Source organism: Stigmatopora argus, chromosome 13 (genome assembly GCF_051989625.1).
Source record: "Stigmatopora argus isolate UIUO_Sarg chromosome 13, RoL_Sarg_1.0, whole genome shotgun sequence".
In the NCBI taxonomy this organism is placed as follows: domain Eukaryota; kingdom Metazoa; phylum Chordata; class Actinopteri; order Syngnathiformes; family Syngnathidae; genus Stigmatopora; species Stigmatopora argus.
Genome location: NC_135399.1, coordinates 3212548 through 3229736, shown reverse-complemented (window position 1 = coordinate 3229736; position 17189 = coordinate 3212548). Strand labels below are relative to the sequence as shown.

Genomic DNA, 17189 nt, shown 5'->3' with positions numbered 1-17189 from the left:
CACTGCATAAAACACCGTAGATGCCACCACAGTGTCGTAAAAAGTCCTCAGCAGTGTCCTGCACACTCCAAAGTGTCCTCAGTATGTAGAGGCGGCTCTGGCCCCTTTTATATAGGGCATCTGTCTAACTTATAACTAACTATGCCTTTCCTGTATCTGCATTCTCACCCTCTTGCTACTGTCACAATGAAATTTCCTGAATACGGGATGAATAAAGTTATCCAATCCAATCCAATCTATGTTTGTGGACCAGTCTAGTTTGCTGTTGAGGTGAACACCCAGGTACTTAAAATTCTCCACGATTTCAATGTCTGTACCCTGGATGTTCACCTGAGTGGTCTGTTGAGGATTCCTCCGAAAATCGATTACCATTTCCTTTGTCTTACTGGTGTTGATGTAGAGGTGGTTTTGCCTACACCAGTCAACAAAGGCTGTGATGACTCCCCTGTACTCTAGGTCGTTCCCGTCCATCACTCGTCCAACAATAGCGGTGTCGTCAGAGAACTTCTGGTGGTGGCAGGTGTCTGTATTACATTTGAAGTCTGATGGGTAGAGGAAGAAGAGGAGTGGGGAGAGCACTGTGCCTTGTGGGGCCCCCGTGCTGCAAGCTACCACATCAGACGTACAGTCCTGAAGTCTCACATATTGTGGTCTGTCAGTGAGGGAGTCTATGATCCATGCGGCTAGGTGGTTCCTTACTCCAGCCTCTTCCAGTGTCCCTCTCAGTAGGACCGGCTGAATGGTGTTGAACGCACTGGAGAGGTCAAAACACATCATTCTCACCCTTCCCGTGTTCTCCAGGTGTGAAAGAGACTTGTGCATCAGGTAGGTGGTGGCATCATCCACACCAAGGCCTGGACGATAGGCAAACTGAGAGGGTCCAGCTCTGCATTCATCAGGGGGCTGAGGTAATTGAGGATGATTCTCTCCAATGTCTTGATCAGGTGAGCGGTTAATGCTACCGGCCTGAAGTGGTTGGCTCCCTGGGGTTCGCAGTCTTTGGAACTGGGACCACACAGGAAGTTTGCTACAAGATGGGGACCCTCTGCAGACTGAGGCTGAGGTTGAAAATATGCAGAATCACTTTGCCAAGCTGATCCGCACAGTCTCTCACTAGTCTGGAGCTGAGGCCGTCTGGACCGGTAGCCTTCCTTGCCTCGATCTTCTTTAGCTGTTTTATCACCTGATCGACAGTAATGCAGAGACCGGTGGAAGAGGGAGAGGAAGAGGAGGAGGAGAAAGAGGGGGGAGAGTTGCTTCTGGTCTGGGGGGTCAGGGGAATGGGGGCAGAACTGAATTTGAACTGATTCAGTTCATTGGCCCACTCCCTGTCTCTGGACTCCGGGTCTCTCTAACTGTTGCCTCCATGGCCCGAAATGGTCCTCAAGCTCCTCCAGACCTCTTTGGTGTTGCCTCTCTGGAGTTGGTTCTCTGGCTTCTTCCTGTAGAATGGTCTTTCCCTTCCTTATCTCTCTCTTCAGCTCCTTCTGGACCATTTTCAGACTCTCTTTCTCCCCAGACCTAAAAGCCCTCTTCTTCTTGTTCAGGAGGTTTAGATCCCTGGTGACCCACGGCTTGTTGTTGGAGAAACAACGGACCTTCTTGGATGGTACAATGTTCTCAACACAGAAGTTAATTTAATCTGTGATGCAGTTGGTCAAGATGTCAATATCTTTCCCATGTGAATTGCACAGCACCTCCCAGTCAGTGGTCTCAAAACAGTCCCTCAGTACCATGCTGGTCTCCTTGGTCCATCTTTGTATGATCCACGTGGTAGGTTTTATTTTCCTCACCATAGGGATGTAGGTGGGGATCAGATGGACCAGGTTGTGGTCTGAGCGGCCCAGTGGGGCAGGGGGACTGAGCTGTATGCCTCAGTTGTGTTGGCATACAGCAGGTCCAGAATTTTTTGTTCCCTGGTGTGGCACTTCACATACTGAGTGAAGGTGGGGAGAGTAGAAGCCAAGGAAGCATGGCTAAAATCACCAGAGATAAGAAGGAGAGACTGGGGGTGTGACGTCTGCAGCCGGGACACAGTACTGGTAGACGATAGGACGTTAAAACACTGCATGGGACTACTCAGAAGGATGATAACATGGTCGGAGCCATTCAATTTGACAATCGTCTTGACACTGTCAAGACAATAACAAACGCAAAATTTGTAGAAGAAAAATGCCTCTTGAATCTGATGAAGGACTAAAGCTCCAACTTTTTTTTATTATTTAAATCAAGCACAGGGGAAAAATGTTCACTGAGTACAGTACTTGTGGTATTTTTTTTAAATAGATTATATTTAGATATTAATACATTTCAGACTTTTAACATGCCCTTACCTGTGACATTTAATACACACTTCTTGATAATTGTATTTGTGTACCTGTACTAGTATGGTAAGTAGTAATATTAGAGGTGATCCTACTTTGCATCTTTTTGATTATCACGGCCATGTCTGGTCTACATTATCCATGAAAAACGGATTAGTGCATATCCTTTTTATGAATAGTATAATTACATTGAAAAACAATAGATAATGCAAATAATTGAACTGCAACACATGTAAAGGGAAAGATCAAAATGGAAATCACTGACAGATGAAACTCATGAGTGGAAATCTTTGTTTTTATGCAGTACCTGTTTAATGAGATGTCTTCCACAAAGTTATGATCAAAGCACTTCAAATCGAAACTATTGATTCATCATATTGAAGGACAGAAATAATTTAAAGGGAAATAATGATCTGGATGAGCGGCTTCAAAACTGCTTGAAACGAAGAATATTTATTTGACACATACAACTACATTGAGTTATAATCTTGGTCACACAACAAGTCAAATCACCAGTTTAATAGTAACTAGGATATTATTTTTTTTGTTAATCTGTAATGTGAGGGGCGGCCCGGCGGCTGAGTGGTTAGCGCTTCTGGGGTCCTGAGTTCACATCAAGGTCGGCCCACCTTTGTAGAGTTTGCATGTTCTCCCTGGGCCTGCGTGGGTTTTCTCCAGGTACTCCGGTTTCCTCCCACATTCCAAAAACATGCATGGTAGGCTGATTGGACACTCTAAATTTTCCCTAGGTAGTGCGATGGTGAATGGTTGTCCTTCTCCTTGTGCCCTGCAATTGGCTAGCCACCAAGTCAGAGCCATTGATTCAGTGTTCCCCGCCTATGGCCCGAAATCTGCTGGGATATACTCCAGCACCCCCCGCAATCCTAATGAGGACAAAGCGGTTCAAGAAATGAATGAATGAATCTCTAATTATGGCTTAATTATGGCAATTATCATTAATAACTGAAGAGAGGCACCATCACATTGAAACATTTAGATTGTTTCATTGGAGAGGTTTGCTCCCCACTCTGTCTTTCTAGATTACTTTGTACTCGCCTTTAAAGAGCTCCTTTAAGGTGTTCAGATTGTTGTCAGTAATGGATTAAGTGTCACAAAGGTCTGATGTGGACGGAAAGTAGACAAAAGGTTGAGGAAAAACATGGTCCATTTAATCTAGCTACAGCACAAAAGGTTGTTCAATGTGGTGTACTGAATCAAGAAGCTAAAGAAAAATTCCCCCAAAACGTGGCAGGATGTATACATAGTCAACATAAAAGCTTTGGAGCTTTAGAGACCGTGCAGTTTCTTATTGGTGCTTTTTAGTTTCATTAAAAAATATACCTATGGACGATACAAAAATGTTTTCTAATAATAATCATCATTATCAAATTAGTTTAATATAAAAAGTGAATGACCACTTTTCAATTAATTTACTCTATAAACAAATTGACTGACATTTCTAGCTGAAAAAAAAAATCATTTAGTCTCCATGCCGATCATCATCACAAGGGTTACGGTGGTACTGGAGCCAATCTTAGCTAGGAATGGGCGGTAGGATGTGTGCACCCTGAATTGCCAACCAATCACAGAGCACATCGAGACAAACAATCACTCATGTACACACCCACACGTATTTGGAGTGTTCAATCAGCCAGTGCCTGTAGAAAACACAAGCATGGGGACAACATGCAAACTCCTCGGATTAAACCGTCGATCTCAGAACTGTGACGCGGGCTTTCTAACCACTCAGCACAGTGCCACCTGCAAAAAATGGCCCTGTATACCAGCACAAAGTCATTCATGTTTAAAACAAACACATTTAGATGCACTCATACACTGCTCATTGGAAGAGGAATGGATCCACAAAAAAATGAGATATTAATCATGAGAAAATATCATTATTATAGGCTCTGGTGGAAAATATGCTTGATAAAATTTTGCGTGAAAACTTAATGAGAACGTGTAAAACGTCTCCAATTCAAGCGGTGTTTGTTTCACTTAGAATGCACGACTGAATGTTTCACAGGCTGTGTAATTTGATGCAAGCAGAAATGGAGGGTTAGGGGGTGGTGTGGGAGAGAAAAGGAAAAGCATTTCTGTGGGTCACATTGAGGTTATTGTTATTTCTTGGTTCAATAAAGGACAGTGGTGATATGGTTGGTGACCTGTGCATGGAACATGGAATTGATCTGCAGGATTAGCTCTCTTGTTGCAAAAAGCCTATTTCTATTTTTAGTACAAAACCATTTTCTTTCATTTTTCATACAACAACAGTACATTACCTGAGACTCGATATCTATGTGGAAATAGATGGTTCCTTCGATCAGGGAAAAATACATGTTCATCTGATTGGAAGCTTTAAATATTAATTCTTCGTGGGCTACAAAAATTGTGCACTTGAGGCAGCGTGGTAGTAAGAGTGGTATAGATGACTTGACTGTCCACGCTCCGTGTCTGACTTCTCACTAGCACTTCATAACCACGACAATTTAGGGAAATGAGTGGGTCCTCGCTTAAAATGCAAAGCTTACATAAAGGCCAAGAGTGTTTCTGCTTTGCACACAGATGCTGCCATGTAACAGAATTGTTGAAGCCACACAAACACAGACCTCAGTCAAGGCTTTGTTTCCTGTAAAACCAGTGAGGCATAAAAGCGCTCTTATCGTCTGGGGCACGGTTGGCAACCATATTTCCCATGCATTTCCCTCCCTAACTTAAAAAGGTTATTAAAAACAAATCTACAATCCTAATTTTACTGACCCCCTCTGATTGTCTATAGTAGTAAATTTCATTAATTAATTCATTATCTGTACTGTTTATGCTCACAAGGTTCACAGGGTTGGTGGAGACAATCCCAGCCAACAATGGGCAGTAGGTGGAGGACACCCTGAATTTATTGCCTGCTAATCATTGGACATGAGGACACGAACAACCATTCGTGCTCACACTCATAACTATTGATGCAAGCCCAGGGAGAACATGCATGACAAGAACAGGCAAACTCCACACAGGAAGGATTGAACCCTCGATCTCAGAATTGTGAGGTTGACACACCAACCATTCTTCTGCCCATAGTACATTTCTGAAAAAAAGACAATTCACCCAAGCTGTTTCTTATGACAAGAAATATGTGTTTTGGATAGATTACTGTTTGGGAAGGACGCGTAATGAACCAATGAAGCACAGGTTGTTTTCGTTGGAAAGGGGTATGAGTGTATCAAATCTTATTGTCATCCGATCTACCAATAGTACCTTGGCGATTGATTGGTAGATCACGTTCGACATCACAGGGTTAGAGGTTAGGGTTATTTATTTAGTTTTGATTTGTGGAACTGACTTTTAATTAATCATGTCTAAAATTAAATTCACACCTATAGATAATTTGAAGTGTTCACACAAACTAGCATGCATGTATTTGGAATGTGTGAGGGAAAAAAAGGGAAAATAGAGGGAAATCATGAAAGGCAGTGCCTTCGATTAAGTGTTGTGATAACCAGTAGCGCTGACCCGCCAACAACCAGTTGTAAATTGTGTGAGTAAAAGAACTTGTTGACAGATGATTTTTTTGACGCTTGATTGATTATTACTATCTTAGAAAAAACCTTAAACAATTTTCTTTTTATCTCATGCTGGGTCATGCTGTTACTCATTATGTATAACTCAGAGGCATGGTGATCTTGCTGGTCAGCTGTGGTTCATGGCTAGAATGGATGTTTCAATGGCTGAGTGGTTGACATTATGAATCCTGGTTCCCCCTGCAACATTTTTTGTATCATGAGGTCACGTAGCAATATCCTTGTGTTGGGATATCTGGTAACTACAGGCAATATGAGGTGCCTGAAAGTGACTGCTATAAAATGTGGAATTTCAACTGACGCTTCACGGCCGTAGAACCAGAACCTTGCTTTCGACAGTAAAATAAATCTGATGCATGACAATCCACAATTTAACTGTCACAGCGGGGAGCTGAACACATAGCTGGACTCAAAACCACAACGCTGGGCAAGAGCCAGTTTGAGGATATAGGTTTATTAACCTCGAGAAGACCTCAGGTCGGCTCAGGGAAGCAACAAAAATCCTCTCTTTCCAAAACGTGGACAGGGCAGGAAAAAACTCCAGCAACAAAAAGCAAGAAGGTCGTCGTGGCTCAGCTTCGTGATAAATTGTCAACAAACACTAACATAAAGGGGGATATATAAGGGCCAGGATAACCACACAGAGGTGTAGACATTTAGATGCTTATGAGACAAGCCTGCCATGTTGAGCACTGCAGACAAGAATCCATCAAAATAAGAGGAAACTACATACATTGACGCCACTAAACGCGACGTGTAACCAATGTTCCCTCTAATTTTTCGTTGGTCTGGGCAGAAAGACAACCTCCCTGAGCGCACTGAGTACCAGTGTGAGCGACATCATCGGTAATCGGATGATTCGCCTAAAGACGTTTCGCCGACGGACGTTTGACAGACGGGCAGGTCGCCGAATGGACGTTCCGCCGAACGTTCATTCGGCCGAACGGAGGTTTCGCCGAAACGGGATTCACGCGCTCGCTCCGCCCCCGGATCGTGTGTGTACAAGTTTTTCAACCTCGCCCCGCGGGCCATATACGGCCCGTTAGGATTTTTAATCCGGCCCGCCGCCGGCGTTGTCCAAATTATAGTAAAAATCAATGTTAGTCTACCATCAATGGCATCCTGGGAATAAGCACTCTTGGGCGGGCATGGCAGCCCGGGAATAAGCACTCTTGGGCGGGCAGATATAGCAGAACCGAGCTGTAAAATGACAGCAATCGGGTCAAATCCATCCTAAAACAGCATTTAATGATTAAATACAAATTCTTGAGCTCTTTGGACATTAGAACCGAGCCCAGGGAAGTGAATTCCTCGGTAAAATGTCGCGATGATGTCGCGATGGAGGCAAAAAAACGTCTATTTACGGCCATTCGCCAAACGGCTCAAAATGCTCTCAAATTCGGTCAAATCCAGCCGAAAACAGCGTTTAATGATTAAATACAAATACTGGAGCTCTTGGGACATTAGAACCGAGCCCAGGGAAGTGAATTCCTTGGTAAAATGTCACGATGATGACGCGATGGAGGCAAAAAAACGTCTATATACGTCCCTTCGCCAAACGGCTCAAAATGCTCTCTAATTCGGTCAAATCCAGCCGAAAACAATGTTTAATGATTAAATACAAATACTGGAGCTCTTTGGACATCAGGTAAGGGAATTTCTCGGTAAAATGTCGCGATGATGATAATGATTAAATACAAATACTACTATTTGTATTTAATCATTAAACTAACAAATACTAGTATTTGTATTTAATCATTAAACACTGTTTGAACGAACGTTCATTTGGTGACCTGTCCGTCTGTCAATCGTCCGTCGGCAAAACGTCTTTAGGGGAATCATCCAGTCACGACATCATCATTGCTCGCTATGGGCACACCAGTATCACACCTGCCACAAGCAGGTGCATGTCAATGTTCCCTCTAATTTTTCATGTAAAACATACTGTAAAACACGAAAAACATAAGAGTGGACAGAGCTACTGCCACTGGCTGTCGCTTAAACGGCGCCATCTTGGGGAAAGGGGTAAAAAAAAAAGTTTGGATTTTATTTACTGCGTGCCATATGATTGCTGCTGCGCAGAGAGGATGAGAGTAGTGCGCAATTGCGCACGCGCGCAGCTTAGAGGGAACATTGCGTGTAACAGTCCCTGGTGTAAAGCCAAAACCGCTGCAGGCCAGGCCACCCAAAACGCTGCTTGATGAGATATGCAGATATGTAGGAATCAGGATGACAGGTGAGCTGTGATGTATGAGCCCAATGTCTAGCCTGCGTCCTCAAACTATCAGCAACATAAAGTCCACCAAGACGACAACCGCTGGTTTTGTGATTTAACTGGTCTTCCATAGGCCAAGCCACCAAAGCAACCACATGGGACTTTGGCTGAGGGCGTTGGATTGTAGCGGTGGGAGAGAGCATCTGGCTTCCCTTTCTTAGATCCGGGCCAGTACAAAATTAAACTGATTAAAAAACAATGATCACCCAGCCTGCCTGGGATTGAGCCTCTTGGCTTTGCGGATGTACTCCAGGTTCTTGTGATTCATCCAAACAATAGATGCCCACTACAACCAGTGCCTCCATTCCTCTGACGCCGCCTTGACAGCAAAAAGCTCCTTATCACCTACGGCCTACGCTATAGTTCACCCTGGCAGACGCCAATTTTTGCAACAGGAAGGCATATCGGTGGAGGCAGTTGTCCCTCTCAGACATCTGAGAGAGAATCACCGCAAGGCCCACATTTGAGGCATCTACCTTCACCACAAACTGGCGCCGCGGGTCAGGGATGGCAAGTACCGAGGCCGAAACAAACACCTACTTTACATGGCAGAAAGCCTCAGTGGCCTAAGGAATCCTGGAGATGCAATAGTGCTAAAATTACAGACAATTTTGTGGTAAAAGTTAGCGAACCCAAGGGACTGCTGCACCTTCTTCATGATGGTTGGTTCGGGCCACTCCCGTAGCACGTAGACTTTTGCTGGATCCATTTCCATCTTATCCAGAGATCATGCGTGACCAAAAAAACTTCACTTTTTTCGACTTTCATATATAGACCGTGTCCTAACAACGTCTGGAATAATCATGTTACGTGCGGTTGTGCGAATAGATTTAAAAAAAAAATTCACAGACTAATGCTAATTATATTTTGTCCATAAATACTGTTTACTAAATAATTACAAATTGTCTGTCAGCTTCCTTTCATTGCATTTCCCCTGGTTGTGTTGCTTCCAGATGTGTTTTCATATTTAAGCATTTAACCAATCATATTTCCGCCATTATTTTTTGCCAGGGTCAGAAATCTACCTGAAGGCCTTCACAATCAGTTCTATAGGCCTTGTAGCATAAAATTAGCGTCGATAAAACCTGAAATCCCTGAAGCAACAGTTTTATTAAAACTGTTGCTTCAGGGCATTTGGACCAAGCTGAATTTGAACCCAGGTCCCCCACTGTAAGGCTGACGTGCTAAACACTCAGCCGCCCGGCCGCCCATGTTATTATTGATGCTTTTTTTATATATGTGTGACAGCTGTAGCTGCAGTAAAGGTTTCATTGACATAAAATAGTTATTGAGGGCTGGATTGATTCAGATGTAGCAACACTGAAGTCGGTCTCAGGGGTTCGGTGGAGCCTCTGCCACGGAGGTCAAGACACATCGACTTATCATGTCTATTCACGATAACATGCTCCAGAATCCAGGCCCAGGGAGAACATACAAACTCCACACAGGTGTACCGACCTGGATTTTAACCCAGGTCCCCCACTGTCAGGCCGACGTTCTAACGAATCAGGCCCCATGTCTAGGCCCTGATTAATTAATTAAGCCCCGGGCTGCCCGGTGGAGCAAGTGGTTAGTGCGTCGGCCTCACAGCTGTTGGGTCCTGGGTTCAAGTCCTGCTCGGTCCACCTGTGTGGCATTTGCATGTTCCCCCGGGGCCTGCGTCGGTTTCCTCCGGGTACTTCGATTTCCTCCCACATTCAAAAAACATGCATGGTAGGTTGATTGAACGCTCTCAATTGACCTAGGTATGGGTATGAGAGTGCATGGTTGTCCATCTCTTTGTGCCCTGCGATCGGCTGGCCATTGATTCAAGGTGTCCCCCCGCCTGTGGCCCGGGGACAGCTGGGATTGGCTCCAGCACCCCCACGATCATAATGAGGATGAAGCGGTTCAGAAAATGAGATGAGATTAATTAATCTTTTCGGCCAGGCAAACGTTCTCACACCACCTACCCCACTCAGTGACTTTCTCAGTGGACCAATCCAATATAGGACTGTTTTCTGAGACGGGAAGCCCGGGACTAACTGATGAAAATGAGAGTCGATCACATGAATGTCAATCTTTACACACAGTTAATAATTATCATGGTAGTCTATAATCCTTATAAAGAGTGATTTATGGATGGAAGTGTGTGTGTGTTAAGATTCTCTCGCTACGTTTGTCCAAACCGTGCATGTAGAGAGTTGAATTTTTTTATGATGGCCAGAAACGGCTGTCGGATTCTGCTAGACGAGTGATTCTTCACCTTCTCTAAGTGTGTAAACTCAACTTTTATTTGTTACAGCTGAAAGCAGAGTTGATGTATGAATCGTTGTTTTACAGGATGTGCCTTAAATGCTGGTCTAGGTGCTCCCCGGACATCTTTTTTTCTGTCGTGATGGAGTTATAAAACATCCACCTATCCATAAATCACGCTTTATCTATTCTCTAATCCTTATAAAGCATGATGTGCGGATGGAGTGTGTGCACCTGGAAACTCGCTGGCGGAAATTCTCCCCAAAATGACGTTTGTAAATGACGTGGAAAGGCGTCTTGGCTCAGCGCGTCCAGCACCATCGTGTCTTGCCGAGTCTTTCCATCACGACAGGAAAAAAAAGTGTTTCGGGGAGCAGGAATAGATAAAGCAGGATTTATGGATGGGTGGATGTTTTATGTTAACATTCTCACGCTACTTTTGTCCAAACATTGCACCGTACAGAGTTGACATTATGGTGGCCAGAAACAGCTGTCAGATCCAAACCGTGCATCGTACAGTTGAATTTTTTATGGTGGCGAGAAACGGCTGTCGAATTTCTTTACCTTCTCTAAGTGTGTAAACTCAAACTTTGAGCATTTGCAAGTATTATCGATGAGTATGCCTGACCTGAAATATGTTAGCTTGCTGCTCTCTTGAGCTATTGAAGATATTAGGTTAAATAACAATAATTAATTAATAATTAATAAGTGGTGTGTTATTGAAAAACCAAAAGGTGTTCGTTAAAAAGAAGGTAAAATACCGACACATCTGTTAATTTGGTGTCAATACGTCCATTGGCTTGGGAGCTATTGAACAAAATATGTGCTAATAACAATAATAAATTAATAATTAATAAATATATTGTATTATTGAAAAACCATTACATAATGACCTACCTTTTCTGTAAAGTTGGTGTTAATCTATCAAATGGCTTGGGAGCTATCAAAGATATTAGGTGCTAATAATAGTAATAAATTAATAATTGAATGAAGGGAATGTGTTATTGAAAAACTAACAGAAGGCAAACAGAAGGCAATGACCTATCTTTTCTGTAAATTTTGTGTCAATCTGCCAAATTGCTTGGGAGTTATTGAAGATATTAGGTGCTAATAAAAGTAATAAATTAATCTATAATTGTTATAAAACGTGTTTTATGGGTGTGTGAGTGTGTGTATGTTAAGATTATTTTCCTACATTTGTCCAAACAGTGCAACGTAGAGAGTTGAATTTTTTTATGGTGGCCAGAAACGGCTGTTGGATCCTAATTGTGATTGAATTTCTTCACCTTCTCCAAGTGTGTAAACTCAAACTCTTATTTGTTAAACAGCCATTTTTCAAAAGAGATTTTTTCAATAGCGCAACAATTGTCTTTAGTTTATAAACAAGCAGGGGCTTGTACCTCAATAAAGCATTATCAAACTTAGTTTTGCTTGTGCTGTAAAAACACACTAGCGGCTAGCCTAACATACGATAGCATAACATACGCTAGCATAACATACACTAGCACACCATATGCTAGCATAACATACGCTAGCATAACATACACTAGCATAACATACGCTAGCATAACATACGCTAGCATAACATACGCTAGCATAACATACGCTAGCATAACATACGCTAGCATAACATACGCTACCATAACATACGCTAGCATAACATACGCTAGCATAACATACGCTAGCATAACATACGCTAGAGTTGAATTTTTTTATGGTGGCCAGAAACGGCTGTTAGATCCTAATTGTGATTGAATTTCTTCACCTTCTCCAAGTGTGTAAACTCAAACTCTTATTTGTTAAACAGCCATTTTTCAAAAGAGATTTTTTCAATAGCGCAACAATTGTCTTTAGTTTATAAACAAGCAAGGGCTTGTACCTCAATAAAGCATTATCAAACTTAGTTTTGCTTGTGCTGTAAAAAACACACTAGCGGCTAGCCTAACATACGGTAGCATAACATACGCTAGCACAACATATGCTAGCATAACATACGATAGCATAACATACGCTAGCATAACATACGCTAGCATAACATACGCTAGCATAACATACGCTAGCATAACATACGCTAGCATAACATACGCTAGCATAACATACGCTAGCATAACATACGCTCGCATAACATACGCTAGCATAACATACGCAAGCATAACATACGCTAGCATAACACACGCTAGTGGCTAGCATAACATAGGTGTGCTAGCGGCTAACATAACATAGGTACGCTAGCGGCTAGCATAACATAGGTACGCTAGCAGCTAGCATAACATAGGTATGCTAGCGGATAGCATAACATACGCTAGCGGCTAGCATAACATAGGTACGCTAGAGAATAGCATAACATAGGTACGCTAGCGGATAGCATAACATATGCTAGCCTAGTGTTCTGCTAGCGCCTTTTCTGCAGAAGCACCCAATGTATTGACAAAAAAACCTGAAAATATACCAGCAAATGAGACTGTGCCCTATAATACGGTGTGTTTTATAGGAAATACAGTATTTTGTTAACAAATTGGGTGGCATTATCACTATAAATGGTTTTTGGAATTCCATATCGTGGACTGATATGCCGAGGACAGGTTAAGCATGCTCTACAAAAAACTTTCCGTAAACAAATTAGTTGTGCAGTGGCACCGTACCAAGGCCACCATCGCCCATGACTTAAAATGGCAGCTCACCCAAGTAAGCTTATCTACAAATTTGTTTTTTTCCTCAGTGCTCCCAAAATCCCCATTGGGCAGAGCGGCTTAATTTGTTCATCCACGTCAAGTTTCAAATTTGGACTTTGCTACTGATTCTTCATTAATATTTCATCTGATGAAATATTTCTGCCATAATTTGTCGATGCCAACCCTGAAAAGGGCTTATTGGCAATTTCAGAAATCGATTCCAAATTCCCAAATCTTTTCCACCTTGATATCTGATCGATTGATTATATCTCGGTGGCCAGCCAATCAAAAACACAAGAAGACGGACAACCATTCACGCCCACACTCATAACCAGGAGGTAATTCAGAGTGTTCAACCAGCCTAGCATTCATAATTTTGGTTTGTGGGAGTAAACTGGAGAAAATCAATGAATACCTGAGGACACCATGCATACTCCACACTCTGGAAGGTCGGGATCCACCTGGCTTTCATTAGTCGATCTTAGAACCGTGAGGTCGATGCGCTAACCACTAGTCTGTCCATTTGGGACGTTCACCCATACATCAGTGGCATGCAAATTTTCATCACAAGTGGAGACTACCATACCCACTGGGACTTGTTGGCAGCTCACCCCCTTTTGCTGCCCTATCAGCAAAATCATTCCAAATCATTCTTCGACACACACTCACACACACACACATAGACAAAAAAATAATAATTTGTACAAATTGTAACCTCCAGTTACACGTCTCTGTTAATGCTCAGTTTAACTTGTTTTTGCATTTTGAATTAAGGTGGTAACAGTCCTGCTTCTAAATTTTTGGTGGCGGTCCATATATATTGCACCCTGTTCTAGTTTTGCCCATTCCATTTCTTTTTAGATAACCCGTCTACATAAAGAATTTTGCATTACTCAGAGGATGATATTTCTTAATTTGGAAATGCTAATGTTGACCATATTCCAGCACTTGTTTTATGCCATGAAAGGCCTGCCAGATTTCTGGCGTCTCCTGATAAATAGAGCTAATGTCCATATTTCAATTGTTCAATGCTTTTGTAATCCGTAAATATTCTAATAGTCATCAATATGACCCATGACAAAGCATATTCCAGAGGCCCAGGACAGAACAGGGAATGTCTTCCATGCACTGAAAACACTCCATGACTCCACAGTCCTAGGGAAATTATGCCTATCCTAAATCAATTATTCATCCAAACCAGCCAGCTACTATTTACCTAATTGTTTGAATGAATGCCATTTCTGCATTGTTGTTTTCATGTTTAGTATCATTAACACCCAAATACTAATTCTTAATATTTAAGATCTAATTCTCAAATCAAACCCATATTAACCTCTCCAAGGAGGACAGGACAGCTGAATCACTGGCTGAGTTCCTCCCGCAACCGACGCGTCTAACCCCCACAAAGGAGACGACGATGTTTACTTAGGAAGAGAGCCACATTCCGTAGCTCACTGTTACTACAATTAAAACCTACAATAAGCAAATTAGAGAAATATAACCATTCACTGGTCATGTCCCAATAATAACATTTCAGAGTTTGATGAGATTACTCACAAATTGTTGCCAATAGACCATAATACAGTAATACCTTGACATACGAGTGCCCCGACATTGGATTGGATTGGATAGCTTTATTCATCCCGTATTCGGGAAATTTCATTGTGACAGTAGCAAGGAGGGGGGAATGCAGATTCAGAAAAAAACCCACATAGTTACAAGATAGACAGTAGAGTCGCAAAGGCCGCAGAACAACAAAACAAAAGCACAAAGTACAAAGCAAAGCAAAGTAAATGGGATCATTAAGAAACACCAAATCAAAGCAGAAACAACAAAAAATGAACAAGAGTGGACGGAGCTACCGCCACCAGCTAAAGCAAAAATAGATACAGACTCAAGAAAAAGACATTGTAAAGTTGGATAAAACTGGAACCACACACAGGAAGTCTTCCACAAGATGGGGAACTTCTGCAGACTGGGACCGGGTTAGGGAATGTGCAGAGTCACCCTTCCAAGCTTATCCGCACAGTTCCTCAGTAGTCTGGGGCTGAAGACAACAGTAGTAGAGTAGAACCGCTCGACTCCGTTTCCGGCCTGGTGAGCGCCGACAGCTCTTCCATCTTATCCCTTGATAGAATGGTTGGTCTGAAGCGTTGCTTCTTCTCCCGGCACTTTTGTCCAGCTCTGAATTTCCAGCGGTATTGAGGTGTTGCTTCTTCTGCTGCGTATTGTAACAGCTAGTCCCATGTTTATGACAGCATAGGCATGGCTGAATGGTTCCAAAAAAGAAGTAGCAGAAAACAGAAAGAAGTCAGGCTAACAGAACAAAGAAAGTTGAAAAAACATTAAAGTAAAAAGTATAAAGTACCAAGTAAAGTAAAAAGGAATGTATTAAGAAATATTGATATGTAATTAAAAAAAGATAGAAGGGCTGTAAAACACGAAAAACAAATAAGAGAGGACAGAGCTACTGCCACTGGCTTCCGCGTGACAGTACCATCTTGGTTGCATACAAGCTATTTGAGATATGGGTAAATTTCGAGCAAATATTTACCATGAGATACGAGATCAATTTTGATATACTAGCATACAGCCAGGTTTGGCCAATGCGAGAGGCTGCTTTTGAAAACAACATGGGCACTGTATTTCCCGTCGCAACTACCTCGTGTAAATGTCTCTACGAGCACTGGGCGGAGCGTTGCAATTTTTCAGTGTTGGACCGTCAGGGCGTGCAAGGCCTTCTCTGCTGGCCTAAAAAAATCTGAATCACAGACTGATGTTAATTATGTTTTGTCCATGAATACTTATTAATAATTCCAAATTGTCTGTCAGCTTCCTTTCATTGCTTTTCCCATGGTTGCACTGCTTCCAGATGTGTGTTTTCATATTTAAGCATCTAACCAATCACATTTCAGCTATTTGTTGCCATGGTCAGAAAGCTGGCCTTCTCGCAGGCGTAGGGATACGTCATTGCCTTTTCACAGGCGTAGGGATACGTCATTGCCTTCTCGCAGGCGTAGGGATACGTCATTGCCTTTTCACAGGCTAAGGGATACGTCATTGCCTTCTCGCAGGCGTAGGGATACGTCATTGCTTTCACCAATTATGATTGGCTAGTGATAGAGTAGGCGGCCCAAAGCCAGAGTGAGCCAGCCAGAGCTCGCAAACTCCACCCACAATGGCCGACGGAGGAAAAAAATGGATTTGGTTGCAGATTTGCTGACAAAGCCATTTTCCAGATGGACTTTTCCAGAAAAAATGGACATCATTAAGAAAGAGTGGTGAACTCCAAAGCTAGCAAGCCTGTTACAACCGGGAAAAGGGTTTGTCCGCCACTTTCAGTTCGCTAACTATGAGCGCTACACCTGGCTCACGGGCTCCGAGGAACACTGCAAATTGTATTGCTGGGAGTGCATGTTATTTGCCACCGGTCGACATGGTGTTTGGAGCAACACTGGATTTGCAAATTTGACTTGTTTAACCAAAGCAGCAACGAGACACCAAAGCACTGCCGGACACTTACAAGCAACGGTGCTCTCCAAAACTTTTGGGGAAACCCGAGTGGAGTTACAGCTCAGCGAGCAAGTGTGCAGGGAAACGAAGCGCCACAACGAAAAGGTAAAGAAAAATAGGGAAATCTTAAAAAGTTTGATAGACTGTAAACTTTCATTTTGGGGACACGATGAAAGCGCTGCATCCCCAAACAAAGGAAATTATGTGGAACTTCTTTCTCTCATTGGTGAGAGAAACACGGATTTACATTACCACCTGTCTAATAAAGTGTTTAGTGGCATGTCAGGCAAAATACAAAGCAACCTGATCACTGATATTGCTGAAGTGATGGAGGAAGAGATGAGAAGGGAAATAAAAGTACTGTTTGTCTCTGTAATGGTGAATCAGTCTGTGCAGTGTGCTGATGGATTTAAAGCACATTTGGATGATTTTGAATTTTGTTTTTTGCTTCACACATTTAATGGCATTTTTGAGCATTCAGACGTGCTTTTTTCAATACTACAGAATAACAAACTGGCTGTACAGTTTTGTCTTGCAAGAGTAAAGGAGTTTTGTGACACAGTTGAGCGTGAGAGGAGCCGATATGAGGAAATCT

At 42.6% G+C, this 17189-nt stretch overlaps 1 protein-coding gene across 1 annotated transcript in view; it reads left to right on the top strand.

The window, feature by feature from the left end:
- The window catches only part of LOC144087060 (contactin-associated protein-like 5), a 224095-nt gene that overhangs the window by 19359 nt on the left and 187547 nt on the right, over positions 1-17189 (top strand). The window lies entirely within an intron of this gene.